The sequence below is a fragment of the Hyaena hyaena genome, unplaced genomic scaffold, assembly GCF_003009895.1.
Source record: "Hyaena hyaena isolate Hyena2069 unplaced genomic scaffold, ASM300989v1 scaffold_7, whole genome shotgun sequence".
NCBI lineage: Eukaryota > Metazoa > Chordata > Mammalia > Carnivora > Hyaenidae > Hyaena > Hyaena hyaena.
In genome coordinates, this window is record NW_024080639.1 from 629,033 (window position 1) to 645,025 (window position 15,993).

Here is a 15,993-nt window from a genome sequence, read left to right on the forward strand (position 1 = left end):
AACCCACAAATCGTGAGATCATGACCTGAGCTGAAGTCAGACGCTTAACCAACTGAGCCACCCAGGCACCCCTGAAAATAGTTGTAATTTAAAGTAACATTTTTCCTGGAGTTTCACCCAGTCTCATCTCCCGTGATCTTTTCAGGTGCAAGGGCCCCTTCTGAAAAGTGGACGGTGAGCAATGGGCAGAATTGAGATCAGAGCAGGGAGGGCGCCGCGCCCCGGGCTGGGAGAGGTATTTGCCTGACCTGGGGGTGACTGCCCCCAAGAGGAGGGGGCAGACGGGCGGGCATGGCAGCTGCCCTCAGATGTCAGAAGAGGAAATGGAACCATGAATCAAACCGGGGTCTCCCACCTTGAAAAACGCCATGTCTCCTTTCAATAAATACAAAAATCTCGACTGTCCCTGGGGTGCTGGTACCTGTTCCTTGAAACAGCACACAGCTGGCTCATCCTCTGGGTATCCAGCAGCCAAGGTTTCACCAAGCTCCTATTTGTCTCCTGGGAAAAGGAGGTTTATTTTCCGGCTTTCATTTTTAACTCTTATAACTTGAGTTGTGTGTTTTCAAACCACTTACGCCCCTGGCGCCCTCTCCACTCTGGAGGCCCTGACTGCCCCACTCAGCCTGCTTTCTTACTCTTCACTGACTTTCTTACTCTTCACTGACTTTTACTGTTGTAAGTATGTAGCCGATGTCAGCCGATGGGGATGAGTTACAGGGAGGTGGATTTCAGCATAGAAAAGCAGACATCCTAAGGGTTAGAACCATCCAGGGGGCGCCTGGCTGGCTCGGTCCGTTAAGGGTCCAACTCTTGATTTCGGCTCAGGTCGTGATCTCACGGTGTGTGTCAAGGCAGAGCCTGCTTGGGATTTTCTCCCCCCTCTCTCTGCCCTTCTCCTGCTCACATGTGCACTCTCGCTCTTGAAATAAATAAACTTTTTTAAAAAGTTAAAAAAAATAAGAGAGTCATCCAGCCATGGAATGAATTGATGTGAAAGGTAGTGAGTCCGCTGTGGCTGGGGGTGTGTAAGGAGAGGGTGAGTGACTACTTGTGACCAGAGCATCATTAGAATGTTCTGATTTCAGGCTTCAAGAACAGAGGCGTATGGAGCAGAAACCCTAGGTCTCTGGTGGAACAGCCTTGCCTGGTAGATTAGACATTTCAGTGTTTTATTGTTCTTTATAAGAGAGGGAGAGAGAGAGAGAGAAAGAGAGAGCAAGTAGGGGAGGGGCAGAGAGAGCCAGATAGACAGAATCCAAAGCAGGCTCCAGGCTCTGAGCTATTCAGCATAGAGCCCGACATGGGACTCGAACTCACCAACCATGAGATCATGACCAGAGCTGAAGTCGGACGCTTAACCGACTAAGCCACGCAGGCACCTGACATTTCAGGGTTTTAAAGACAGTTTTCCATACATTCAAAGAGGACCCACTTACCTCCAATTTCTTGACATCCCCAATTCTTTCCCTCATCCAGTTTGGCGATTTGAACCCAATTTTGCCTGAGCACGGAGAACCTCTGGGGCAGAGACAAAGGGGTGCAGGGTCTCCACAGGTGCAGGCGGAGAAGGTGACAGTGCTCTACACGGGTGACGTGTGAAAAGGCCACGGGGACTTCTCTGCGTCACTCGGGCCTTTCTAGGCCATTCGTCACATACCTGGAGGTCTCGTCCCCGAGCGGGAAACAGGAGACTAGCCGGCTGTCATCCCTACCAAGTACATCCTCAAAAGTGCCAGTTCACCCATCCGTCCCCAGTGTCCTGCTCAGGCCGGAGGCTGCCCACAGGCTACTCCCAAAGCACTTGGGTTGACCAGGAGGCTAGTGCTATTTTTATCTTGCTGTCCTTCCGCTACCAAACAAAACACGGGATTTCACGTAAGAAACGCAGATTTCCAGTTTCTCTGCAAACTCGGATCTGGGAGCCTGAGCTTGCCTCCCAACAGGACACGGTCCACCCCCTGCGCTGACCTTCACTCCTGTCCCCTGCTCTCCCCTTGTCCTAGTTTGCCCCCCCCCCCCGCCCCCCACCAAAGCAGAGCAGGACAGGGGAGCAAGTAGTTTACTTGGGAGGTGAGCCTGGGACTCGTGATGTGGGCGGGGGGCAGGGGATGGGGAGGGGGAGAAAAACGATCAAGTTACTACTGTGAGCACCTAGAGTTTAATCCTGCTGGGGTCCCTGTGAAAGCGCAGAGCATGCCTCAGTTTCCCTCCTGGGAGGAGAGGAAGTAGGGTATTTGTCGTCATGGGTGGAGGCTGCTTGAGCGCCCGAGAGACCCATCCAAGGGCCAGAGGAAGCCCTGAGGCAGAGAAAGGCTGCTCCTAGCAGCGCGAAGGTCGGGGCGCACCGGAAGGGTGAGGCCTGCCCCAGGAGGGGGGCTCCGCCTTTGTGCCGTGTCCGGCTTTGCCACCTCTGCCTTTGTGACAAGTCTGGCCGTGACACAAAAGGGATCACCTGTCATCCGTGATCACCTGTCATCCTGGTCCTTTTCTGACTCAATGGATTTTCTGCGCTGTGTTAGCGTGATGGCATTTGTGGGGGGCGGGGGGCGGGGACGGGGGCGAGGTGCTCGCCGTCTGGTGAGAGGGAGCATCGCCACCTTGCGTCGCCTTGTTCTCGATCCCAAATCCCGCACGCAGCCCCCCTTCCCGATGGGGCTGACGGCTGGATCGGTGCCCCGTCCGGTCTTTCTCCCTTGCTATCCAGCCGGGCTTGCCTTTTCCTTCCAGAACATTTAGATTCTTCAAGTTCTCCACTCCTTTGTTCACGCTAAGGTTGAGCAGCTGACTGGTTTGGATGGTGAGGTGCACGGGGATTCACTGGAGGGAAGGGGGTAACGATCCTTTTCGAGGTCAAATCTCCAGATCTGGGTAATTGCAAAGGATGCCTTCCTAAGTATTTCCATCTTTGCTGGCATCCCCTTGCTCACCAGAGGGAGGGCAGAGGGCAACAGACGATGGGCCCCCATCTGCGCTCGAGGCTGCAACAGTTCCTGGAACCAAAGGGGCTGGTGATGTGCATCGACGAGAGGGCCAAGTTCTCTGCCAGGCGGTCCCCGGAGTCAAGTTCATCCCCACCAAGGACGCCTTGTATTCTGAGAATCTGTCATGTAAACCCTGTGCTGACGGCTCTTGTTTTCAGATTAGAGAGCCTGGTGACAGCCTCTCTTCTGAAAGATCTCCGGTTTGGGGCTTTTACACTTTGAGAACCACGCCCCCAGCCCCCCTCCCCAAATTCATTTTGCCAGAGGGTGCCCGCCAAGGGCTTTTTTCCACCCTCCAAGTCTGCATATCAGGACCTGGAGACAGAACCGTGAACTTTTTCTTTTTTCTTTTTTAAATGTTTTATTTATTTCTAGGAGAGAGAGAGAGAGAGACAGCGTGAGCAGGGGAGGGTCAGAGAGAGAGGGAGTCACAGACTGAAACAGGCTCCAGGCTCTGAGCTGGCAGTCAGCACAGAGCCCGACGTGGGGCCCGAACCCACGAACCGCGAGATCATGACCTAAGCGAAAGTCGGATGCCCAACCGACTAAGCCACCCAGGCGCCCCAGAACCATGAACTTTTTCTGACCCTTTCTCCTCCTGTTCCGCTTTCTCGGATGCGATGTGGTAAACAGAGTGGGGGAGGCCAGCCCACCGGATGTAGCCAAAGGTTCCTGCCTTCGGGAGTGCAGGTACGCTGAGCTCTGATGGGCGCTGGGGACGGGCAAGTATATAAAGACACAAAGCCAAGCGTGCGGGCCTTGAGACTTAAGGCTCAGGGCATAGGCCTCCACTGTTTACCGGCAGGGTGTCCTTGGGCAAGTCATTTAACTTCTCTCTGTCCCTGTTTCCTGGCCTGTAAAATGGAGAAAACGATAGCGCCTGCTTCACGGAGCTCTTATACTGGTAGTTCCTACAGGAAAAGCTGCTTGCCCGACGTATAGTAAGAGTTTGATAAATGGGAGCCATTTTTACCCTTCATCACCATCACCATCATCGCCATTATGGTCATTGTCATCTGGGCTTCCGGAAATACCAACACGGGGCAACGGGCTTTCGTGAGGACTGGGACCCATCCATTGAGAAGGGGAGCTTCTTAAATAATGAAGTTTGGGGAGGGGGGCACCTGGGGGACTCAGTCAGGTGAGCCTCTGACTCCTGACTTCGGCTCAGGTCATGATCCCAGGGTCGTGGGATTGAACCTTGCGTCGGGCTCTGGGCTGAGTGTGGAGCCTGCTTCAGATTCTCTCTCTCCCTCTGCTCCTCTCCCCTCCTCACACACACTCTCTCTTTCTCTAAAATTAAATAATAATAATACTGCAGATTTGGAGATGGGCCTTGAAGGCTGGGCAGATGTTGGAGAAGCGGAATATCATGGGAGACGATGGCAAGTCGGGGAAGAGGGTGGGTGGAGGGGGCCAAGGGAGGTGTGGAAGGCACGATCCGACATGTGTTGAGGGTTAGCATGCCACGAGTTGGCTGGAGTGGGTATAAGAGGTGCAGAGACGGGGAAGTGAGAGAGGCAAGGTGGACCGGGCCCGGCTAAATGACAGGGTCAAGGGTAGGGGACGCCACGTGTGGTGTTAAGCCCGGGGACCTCTTTGATCAGAGCAGGGAGAGGAAGGGCCGGCCTCCTCAGAGCACAGAGGTCTCCTTTGGTCCTAACAAAATGGCCAACGCGACCACACGCCTGGCTGTTGCATTTGCCAGATTACATCCTTGGCTTCGACAGCAAAGCTGACGAGGCCCGGCGCGAGGTACCCAGAGTGGGAGAGGTAGGACACTTTATTGGACACTATTGAATTTGTCCAGACCCCTGCAATTCCCCGGGAAGGGGCCTCGGATACGGGGTTAATTTACGCTCCGACCCGAAGCCACAAAGTTGATAACCGGCTGCCACAGTCTACGGGGGAGATGAACTCCATTGTGGAGCTTTTCAATAAATCCGCTATTAGCAGGGAAAGTGCTTACATGCACTTAAAAAAAATTAAACAACAAAATAAGCGCTGTTGATTGACAAGGCATCAATAAAGCTGTGCCCGTGCACTGCTGACCTCCCCCCACCCCCAGCTGCCAATCTGTGTTTATTAGAAATCTGCTCCAAAAATAGCTTGTGGCAGAGAAAACAGTGAGCTGCTTCTCAGATGTGTCATTGGGAAACGCTAACTATTTAATACTTGGCTCTTGGTTTGCTATAGCTGGTATGTGGGGCACAGGAGTAAAGGGTTATTGTCAGGAGGTGGTTAGTAATTTGTGACCCTCCACCTCAGAAGTTCTAGTTCCCCACTTGCGATCCTTTCTTCCCCTGAACCTCAATTTGTTTTCAGGGTAGCAATGTGCTTTGCCAAGAAAAAAAAATGGCTTTCCCATACCTCCCTGAAACTCGGGTTGGCCACACAGCTCTGGCCAATGAGATGCAGCTGAGGGTTTCAGGGAAAATTTTTGCTGATCTAATACATGCCCTACCTCTTTCTCTTTTTTCCTGCTGTTTTCCTCTTGCCTGGAATGTGGCTGTGAGTCTGGAGGTACGGCAGCCACATTGTGACTATGAGGTCACAAGGGTGAGGATGAAGGTCATGGAGATAAGGATGGTTGGGGCAAAACGACGGATATGGTTAAAGTCCCTGATATTGCCGTTGAGCCACTTATAATTTCAGGCTGTCTATTCACGGGCAATTTGCTGTGTGATAAAAATAAATTCTTACCGGGGCGCCTGGATGGCTTAGTCGGTTAAGCGTCCGACTTTTGCTTAGGTCATGATCTCGCGGTTCGTGGGTTTGAGCCCCGCGTCGGGCTCTGTGCTGACTGCCAGCGCAGAGCCTGGAGCCAATTTCAGAGTCTGTATCTCCCTCTCTCTCTGACCCTCCCCTGCTCACGCTGTCTCTCTCTCTCTCCTAGAAATAAAAAAAAAATATTAAAAAAAAAATAAATTCTTACCTGTTCAAGCCACTGTAGAAGGAGTTTTTGCTAATTGCAGCTGAACACATCCCTCATCTCCAGCCATAGTTTTAGTGACCTCACATACATTCATTCATTTACTCCTTGCTACAATCCTAAGTAAGAAACATTTTTATTCCCATTTTGCAGGTGAGAAAACTGAGGCCTGAGAAGAACCATGAGGGGGAAAAATCAGGAGTGGACTACTGGAATGCTGCACCCTGACTCCTCATCAGGGCTCTCTCTGTCCTTCTGCTCAGAGAGGAGGAGTCACCCCAGCACAAGGTCAGCGCAGAATCTATTCTAGGGTTTCCAGTGTTTCTCCTCTCGCCCTCGGGGTGTAAGAAGTTACCGGTAATGCTTGACAAAAACAAACCACGACAGAAGTAAACAGCCTAGTCTCCTAGCATGAATCGTGCAAAACTGGGGAAGAAAGATTGATTACAGAATGTCGGACCTTGGCTCCAATCGATATTTCATCAGCTTAAGAAATGAAGGCGCTCCAGGAGCCCTCCCGCGCGTGAGGCAGAGACTGCAGTGAGAGGAAGTTCAAGCTTCCTACTTGATCTATCCCTCCCCTCACAGGTATTTTTCTCTCTGCTGGAAACACAGCACATGCTCAGACACACATCTCCTGCTCTTTCCACTCAGGATCTGACTCACCCAGAGAATCATGGCATCTCAAGGCTATAGGAAATTTCATGGCGGGGGGAGGGGGGGGCCGGGGTCATCTAACCTGCCTCCAATTTGGAAATGGTAATAACAGTAGTAAGATTAGGTGACATACAGTAAACACTTACCATGTAGTGGACAGCCTGCTGATCACTTGATGTATTTATTTCTCTCAGCCATTCTAGAAGTTTGGTACTATAGATATCTCCGACCTTAGAAGAGAAAATGAGGTATAGAGAGTAACTTAGAAAAGTGAGTGGAGGGGCACCTGGTTGGCTCAGTCAGAAAAGCATGTGACTCTTGATCTTGGGGTTGTGAGTTCGAGACCCACATGGGGTTGTAAAGGTTACTTAAATAAAATTGGGGCCCCTGGGTGGCTTGGTCGGTTAAGTGTACGACTTTGGCTCACGTCATCATCTCCCGGTTTGTGAGTTTAAGCCCCGTGACGGGCTCTGTGCTGATGGCTTGGAGCCTGGAGCCTGGAGCCTGCATCCGATTCTGTGTCTCCTCTCTCTGCCCCTGCCCCGCTCATGCTCTGTCTCCATCTCTTCAAAAATTAAAATAAATAAATATATAAATAACATTTGGAAAAAAGTTAGTGTATTCATCAGGGTAGTGCTAGGTCTGTAACAAATAATCCCCCAAATATTAGTGCTTAACACAATAGAAGTTGACCTGTGGACCCTCAACACTCCAATGTTGGTGTTTCTGATCACCTCTACATGGTGCTTTGAGGACCCAGGCTCCTTCCATCTTGTAGCTTTGGTATCCCTTAGGGGCCCATCTCTGTCCACCATACCCATCCAGAGAGAGCACAGAGAAGTCACTTCCTTGGAATCTTGGCCCACGGGGGGACACGCAGCACCACCTTTCATACCCCACTGATGAGAAGCAGGGATGTAGCCAAATCCTGACGGAAGCGAAGGCAGGCACTCAGGACACTTCTGCAGTGCAGAATGAGAGGGATGAATTCGGATGACAACTAGCTGCTTGTCATGGTAAGGGGGGAGGGGGAAGCAGTGGGCACTGCAATTTCATCTGTCCCTTCTAACCAATTAGCAAGGAAGAAGGAGAGGAAATGACTAGCAAGTAATGAGCTACTTGAGGCAATCACATTCTCCTTTATTCAAAATCTATTTCACAAATGCTGACTGAGCACCTGCTCTGTGCCAGGTGCTGTGCTAGCTTAGAGGAGGGACCTCATTTCTATCATTCAAGGCCACCTTGCTTTCCACCCAACACTGCACTAAAATGGCTCTCACTGAGCTTACCAGGAGCCTTAGTGTGGATCAATCCCAGAGATACGTTCCAGAGATCTTCCTGGACCTCGGGGCCCATTAGATGCTTTTTGCCAAGTCAAGATAGTCTCCTTCCTTTTTTTTTTTTTTTTTTTAATATTTATTTTTGAGACAGAGAGAGACAGAAAAAAACGAGCTGGGGAGAGGCATAGAGAGAGAGGGAGACACAGAATCTGAAGCAGGCTCCAGGCTCTGAGCTGTCAGCACAGAGCCCAATGTGGGGCTCAAACCCATGGACCAAGAGGTCATGACCTGAGCTGAAGCCAGATGCTTAACCGACTGAATCCCCAGGCGCCCCAAGATCATCTCCTTTCTTTGGGATGGCTGGAAAATGATCACAGGGCCCCAGGGGCAGATGTGGAAACAGTGTGCCCACATGCTGGGGTGCCTTCCCCAGCAACTCCATTGGCAGGAGGGATGATGAAAAGCCGGGAGCCTTACCCACCAGCCGCCCCTCTGCCGGGCTCCCTGGAGGGGAGCTGGGAGGGCCCTTTCCCATCATTTCTGATGATTGAACCGAGTTCATGTTCAGAATGTATATAAAGTTATTTGGGCCAAATTTCCATGTTAACTGTTCAGAGCAGAAATGCTCAATGTCAGTTAAATTTGGTTAGATTACAAGACAACACAGTCAAGATCAAGAACATGTGGCCTGATTTGATTTAACTCAGAGAAGAAATGCCTTTTCCCTTCTGCTCGGCTATAACATTATACATATAAAGATACATACGTGCTTGCTCTCTGCCAGAAATGTCAACTGCTTTTGATCTCTCCCTTTAGATATTAAAGTTTCCCCAGCTCACCCCTCTGCTTGGCGGGCCCCTTAAGGGCTTTCAAACCAATAAACAAGCCTGGAGCTGTTGAGAGGGTGGAAGCTGTTTGCCTTTTGAGCTGGAGCCCCGTGGCCCAAAGGTCGTGTTTAATCAGCCTCAAGGTTTTGGTTAACACTGACTTGGAGTTTAAAATAGCATTTCAATAACCTCAGCCTCCTCCCGCTCCCCCATCAGCCATGGGAGGAGGGAGACAGAGGCCCCTGGCTTTCGAAGGGTTTGTGTGTTTGTTGTTAAGGTTCTGAAGCAAATGAGCTGCGCTTGGCTGGTGGCTGGGATGCAGAGCCGCCCATCTCGGCCGCCTCGGGGAGGGGCTGGGCCAGGACCAGGTCCTGAGTGCTCCCCAGTAATGGGACTTAGTGGAGCCGAATGCCAGCTGGGGATTGCATTTCCTTCTTCTCTTCTGCTTGGACTCAAAAGGTAGGTGATGTTCTTTAAAAGAGAGCACGCCCCCCCACCCCTGCCCCGCTGTATTATGCCCTCAGAACTGGGTGAAGGGGGAGAGGAGAGGCATTGCAGCCTCTCCTACAAGCTGCTTACAAACTCACCCAAGGCCGAAGACGGTATAAAGCACTCGCTGCTCTTCCTTCCCTGGGAAAGGAAGTCCACTCACCTCCTGAGATGGGAGTCAGGTAGCTTCTGCTGTCTGGTTTTCCTCCCCTTTCCCCACCTCTTCACCTTCCTTCTGTAGGATTCTGGTCTTCCTGTGGTGGCACTGGCCCTGGGAACCTTGTGGTAGACAAGCCCCCCACTAAGACAAATGGCTTTGGCTCCTCTGTAACAGAGCCTGCCTGTTAAAGCATTCTTTCAATGCATCATTATACTTAGAAATAGGCTCCTCATCCCACAGGCTAATCCAGCATGGCATCAAAAAGCTCAGCCGTCCTGTTGATGAGGAGGGGCTAGGGTATGCTGCAACAGCAAGGTGGCCTTGCCTGAACCCATTTGTCCCTGTGGAAAGTCCTGTGTGGATGAAGGGGCCCTCGGGGGCACCTGGTCCCCATGTACTGACTTAGTGATGCCAACAGCTTCTGCTGCCTCGCCACATGACTCCATGATCACGGAAGGAATAACTAGAAGGTTGAGAACCAGCTTTCAAACCCTTTAGCCTAGAAGTAACACTCACCACTTCTGCCTGTTGATCAGCACCAATCGCATGGCCCTACTCCGTGCAAGAGATCTGGGAAATATAGGCAACGTATTAGGGGAGCAGGGGGTTCCTCTGCCACCACACACCCCACCTCCTGCATCTCAGACCCTCATAAGTCCCTTTTCTAGGGTGTGAGGGAACTTCCCTCTGAACTTATTGTTAAGGCTGGGTTGGGATGTGCCTGAATGTAGAAGCAGAGGATGGAAGAACCATCTCTATCATCACTGTCATCATCACCACCATCATCATCACCATCATCACCATCGTCACCATCATCACTGTCATCATCATCATCACCACCATCATCATCATCATCACCACCATCACCACCATCATCACCACCATCATCATCATCACCATTACCATCACCATCATCATCATCATCACCATCTCTCTCATCACCCTCATCACCACCATCATCATCATCATTATCATCATCACCCTCATCATCATCATCACCATCACCATCGTCACCATCATCATCATCACCGTCACCATCATCATCATCACCATCATCATCATCATCACCATCATCACCCTCATCACCACCATCATCATCATCATCACCATCATCACCCTCATCACCACCATCACCATCATCACCCTCATCATCACCATCATCACCCTCATCACCACCATCATCATCATTATCATCATCACCATCATCATCATCATCACCATCATCATCATCATCACCATCATCACCTTCATCACCACCATCATCATCATCATTATCATCATCACCCTCATCACCCTCATCACCATCATCACCATCATTACCCTCATCACCACCATCATCATCACCAGCATCATCATCATCACCACCATCATCACCACCAGCATCATCATCATCACCACCATCATCATCATCACCATCATAATCACCACCATCATCATCATCATCACCATCATCACCCTCATCACCCTCATCACCATCATCATCACCATCATCATCACCCTCATCACCATCATCACCATCATCATCACCATCATCATCACCCGCATCACTCTCATCACCCTCATCACCACCATCATCACCATCACCATCATCGCCATCGTCACCATCAGCATCAGCATCAGCAGCATCATCATTACCATCACCATCACCATCATCACCATCATCATCACCACCATCACCATCATCATCATCATCACCCTCAATACCACCATCATCACCATCATTATCATCATCACCATCATTATCATCACCCTCATCACCATCATCATCATCACCATCATCATCATCACCCTCATCATCACCATTACCATCACCTTCATCACCATCATGACCACTGTGACCATCATCGCTACTATCTATTCAGTATTTTCTATATGTCAGGCATGTGCTTAACCTTTTCGCATGTTGTCTCATTTCATCCTCCGTACATTATTATTATGAACCCCTCATTTATTGCCACGTTAGCTGAGGCTCAGAGAAATGAAATGATTTGCCATAGTTTGCGCATCAATAGTTCGCAAAGCTCAGGCTGTCAGACCCTGAGTTCACTATGCTACAAGCAGGTCACTGGTCCCCAAGACTGTGGGCTGTGCAGGGTGTCAACTACAAAGGGTCGTTGTGCCATCAGAGGGAATCCTTGGCAGCCTCTCCTGCTAAAGTGGATGGTGGCCAGCTTCAGGAACCCCCAGACCACTGCTCACCTTGCTCCTCAGGACACCTGGGGCCTCCCTAGCCATGCCCCTCTGTGGGTCCAGCACCCCCAGAATTAGATGCTTATTGACTGGCTGACCCTGCCCAGTCCCAATGCCCAGAGGGTTTGGCTGAGGATGTCACCGGGGCCTGTGGAACTCAGGCAAGCAGTCCTGGGGTTGAGGGAGGTACAGCAGGCCAACCACAGGCCTGTCTCCCAACAGTGGACTATGGGTTCCCTGACCTACATGGGCTCTTTCCCATCACATCCTTCCCTACAGCTCGATGGAAGCTGTTTTGTTCTCCATTAGGCCAGACAACAGCTGGCGGGGGGGGTGGTGTCTATTAGAGTCTGATCCACCTCCAAAAAATGAGGGGTGTGGGGTGCTGCATTGTCCAACCCTGACCCAGGCCCTGGGAACTGGGTTTGCATCTTGGTGGTGGACGGGGGAGCTAGTCAGGTGGGGCAAGGGTCCTTCACTCATGCAGCTATTGATAGTGCCAGGCACCAGGTCCAGCCCAGAAAGAAGGATGAAACAAGGCCACTTGCACTTGAGGAACTTCAGGAGGGAGACAGACAAATTGTCCTAGAGTTGATAAAGGTGCAAAATATGATGGAGCTGGCCCCTCCCCCCCGGTGGTAGTGACTTTCTCTTCTCCAGGAAGGCTGCCGTGAAGAGGTGATAAGGATTCTGAAGCATCTGAACTGAGGGGGCAGGGTAAGAAGAGAGCACTCCAGGCAGAAAGAACAGCATGTGCAAAGGCCCGGGGGTTTGGAAATGCATGTGTGTTCTGAGAATGTGAATTTGCAGAACGTGGCTATAACGTTGGGTACAGGGCATGGGAGGGGGCAAGCATGGTAAGATAGGCACCAGAGGGCTACTTCTGGCTTGGGGGAAATTCATGGCCCAAGTGGCCTTTGATTTGGGCCCTCCTGAAGGTTGAAAAGACGTCAAGTGTGGAAATGAAGGCTTAATCTGGGTCTGTGAAGGAGGGCAGGGCCTGTGGGGGTGGGGGAGAAAGACGGGTGCTCCAGGTAGACTCTATTATTTCCTTTCACTGTATAACAAGTCCCCACAAACTGAGCAGATTCAACAACACCCGCTTCTTCGCTGACAGGTGTGTAAATCAGGAATCGAGCCTGACATGGCTGAGTTCGCTGCTCAGGGTCTCACTGGCTGAAATGAAGGCATCTGGGGCTACGGTTCTCTCCTACGGCTCAGCGTTTGGTCTCAAGCTCTCTCGTCGTTGGCGGAACGTATTTCCTTGTGGCTGTTGGGCCAAGGTTACTGAATTCCGGTAGTTAGGAGCGGGGGGGGGTGCTGCTTTGAACCTCGAGAGGTGCTCCCCTCCATGAGCATCATGCTCACAGCAAGGCTGCTTGCCTTCTCCAAGGTCGGTGTGACTTCCCCTTTGGCAGCTGGTGGGACAATATTCCACCTGTGGTTCCGTCAGCCTCATTTAGATCATCTCCGTGTTTTAAGTGCAGCTGATCTGGGACTTTAATCCCATCTGCAAAATCCTGACGGCAACACCTAGATTAGCGTCTGATTGAATAATCCGCAGTCAGGAACCTTGGGGCCCAGTTTAGAAACCTGGCTGCCACCCGACGCAAGAGGGACCCCGGGAATGGTGAGCTGGAGTAAGGGGGGCCCTTGGATGCAGCTGGGGGTTGGCGGGCTGGCCTCAGAGAACTGGCATCCGGAGCCTGGTATAGGGTGGACCGCACGGAAGGGTCTTCTGAGCAGTGGAGGCTGCTGAGACTGGCTGGCCGCCCCCCGGCTTTCTGCATCCAGACAATGTTTATTGTCCTCACAGGTCCTAGAGAGGGGAGGGACGGCACACCGTGGAGAGCCACTGGGGAGACACCAGTGTGGACAGGGTCAGGCATTTGGGGCTGGGTGGGGTTTCCGAAGGCCAAAGACAAAGCAGGGCAAGGAGAACAGCCTAGAATGGCTAGTAGGAATCCTTTCTGCAGGCTTCGGGCTGTAGGGGTAGTCGGTCTCTAGCTGCCGGGCACCTAGCCCTGGGATGATGAAGGCAGAGAAATGACGCCTCCTGGGTGCAGAGGCTCGTTTGCATATCAAAGGCTTGCTCCCTCCACCTGGGCCCTTTGCTACCTCTAGATTGGCTGGCCGAGGACCCCAAAGGTTTTATAAGATGGCAAAACATCATACTATACAGAAAAAAAACTTTTAAATGCAATGCACAGGCTCTACTTAAAAGTAGGCAATCAGGAGCGCCTGAGGGGCTCTGCCGATTAAGCGTCAGACTCTTGATTTTGGCTCAGGTCATGATCTCACAGTTTGTGGGATCGAGCCCCACATCAGGCTCTGTGCTGACAGCGAGGAGCCTGCTTGGGATTCTCTCTCTCTCTGCCCCTCCCCTGCTCACTGGTGCATTCTCTCTCTCTCTCTCCCTCTCTCAAAATATAAATAAACATTTAAAAAAGTGGGTAATCCAAAGTTTAGCACAGTTAAGACATATAATTGGGGCATCCTCATTTTTTACAGAGGCCTAGATACACCAAGTTGCGTAGGCTCACGGTTGGTAGGGGACAGAGGGAAATTTGGCCTGCATTCCTGTATTTGTTCAACCAGGTGCCTATACTTCTCCATCTCAGGTACCTGTGTCTCTTCCTTTGCCTCCTTCTAGAAGAGAGACTCAAGCCTTCTTACCCAGAAAAAAGGCCCCGAGCTCCCTTCCCAGTGCACACCTGGGCATGGATGTGCTCCCCTGACAAAGTGGCAAGTGGGTAATTCTAAACCCAAAAGGCAGGGCGGTGCTTGACTCCAGGGAGCGACCTGCAAAGCCTGCAATTGGCTGGCTGCCAAGAGGGAAAGACCAAACTTTCAGAGGAGCGTAGGGGGCCGAGCCGGCAACCCCAATCCACAGCTCACCTCTTCTGGGCTCCCCCAACACTGAGGGAGCCCCCCCCCACCTAAACTGAGGCTCTGGACTTGTTCCTTTTGTTTCTGAACCTGCTTTCTTTCCCTACTCCCCATCAGTTCCATTTTCTAGAAATTTCTTCAACTCTGTATGATGAGGGATGAGTCTCTGGCAGTTAGTGCTCCGACTGCACTATTGTTTGAGGCCACACGTTGGGCTCCTCAAAGGATCGGGGTCAGAGGAATTCTCTAGAAAGCACCCCATGGACACGGCCTGGGAAAGGAAGCCCCGCGCCCTGGCCCTCGCTAGCTGGGCGAGCCCCATCCGTGCAGGCGGGCGTGAGCTTCAACGCCGGTGCAGAAGGCAGCTCGCGACAGTCTCTCTGAGCGCAGGGAAACAGATGCCCCTGACAGCCTGAGGATTACTTGCCTGGCACGTGCGACCTGCTAATTAAGTTTTACTATTTACCTCTGGAAGTGGAAGTGGCTTCCCGGGCGCTGGAGAGGGCCTGACCCCTCCCCTCTGGTCTTTCCATCCTCCACCCCACTCAGGCCTGGAAACCTTCTGGCTCTGGGAGGGAGGGGCGGCTAAATCGTTGGGGCCTGGAGAAGGGGGGAAAAAATCACACAAGCCCCTGAGTCCCTCCCCCCGAGGGGCCCCTGCAGGTGCGAAGCAAGGCTAAGGGTACCAGGCAAGAAATGAAGTCATTCAGCCCAGGCTAATTAGCTCCTTCTAGCGACTTGACCTTGATCTCTTTGAAGGTCATTTCCCTCACTTGTAAGGTGGGGGGAATAATCACATTTCCCTCTGAGGGTCGCTGAGAAGATTAGAGGAGGCAGTGTTTGTGTGAGAGTCTGCTAGATATCCACTCAAGGTCCGTTTTTCCCTTCTGTGTTACCTACAGGCCCAGAATTCTTTATTGGGCCAGCAAAGTGCCCGGATAAAAGATCATAGTTCCTGTTGTCTCTTGTAGCTACGGCTGACCCATGAGATACAAGTGGAAGCTGTTGGCGTGGCAGTGGAGTTCATCTCCCTCAATAGAGCCTATCGCTCTTTCCTCCTTGCTTCATTCTCCTTCTTGCCTGGAATACAAACATGATGGCTGGAGCTCTGGCAACCATCTTGGAGTACAAAGTCATCTTGGGAATGGATCCACGTACTGAAGATGGTGGAACAAAAAGATGGAGATGTCACACTGGCTCTGGACTATCTACTTTTGGATTTATCCTAAGGGATAGACATTTTACCTCTATGTGTGTTTAAGTCAGTGGTTCTCAAAGTCTGGCTTCTATTAGAATTGCCTGGAAGGCTGGTTAAAAAACAAAGAGAGCCAGGCTGCAGTGTCAAGGTTTCTGATTTAATAGGCCTGGGAGAGGGCCTCTATTTTGTTTCTAACATGTTCCCAGGTGATGCTGGCAGTGCTGGTATGGGTATAAGGTGCACCTTGGGAACCATTGGTTCAAGCCATCATCGGTCAAGTTCTTTATTTTCTGAAGCAGAGCCCAATCCTTGCTTACATAGCAAGGTAAGTGCTTCACACTCAAGAACTGTGATTATTATTATTATTTTTAATGCTTTATTTATTTC

At 51.3% G+C, this 15,993-nt stretch overlaps 1 long non-coding RNA gene across 3 annotated transcripts; it reads left to right on the plus strand.

The window, feature by feature from the left end:
- Positions 1 to 11,988: 11,988 nt before the first annotated feature.
- LOC120238490 lies at positions 11,989 to 15,599 on the plus strand. Of its 3 annotated transcripts, none has more exons than XR_005530237.1 (4): positions 11,989 to 12,119; positions 12,180 to 12,236; positions 12,637 to 12,802; positions 15,380 to 15,599. It is a non-coding gene; the product is annotated as an uncharacterized LOC120238490 (long non-coding RNA). The 3 variants fall into 3 exon arrangements; XR_005530239.1 differs by having other exon boundaries at positions 12,184 to 12,236; XR_005530241.1 differs by lacking the exon at positions 15,380 to 15,599 and adding an exon at positions 13,007 to 13,143.
- Positions 15,600 to 15,993: the final 394 nt, after the last annotated feature.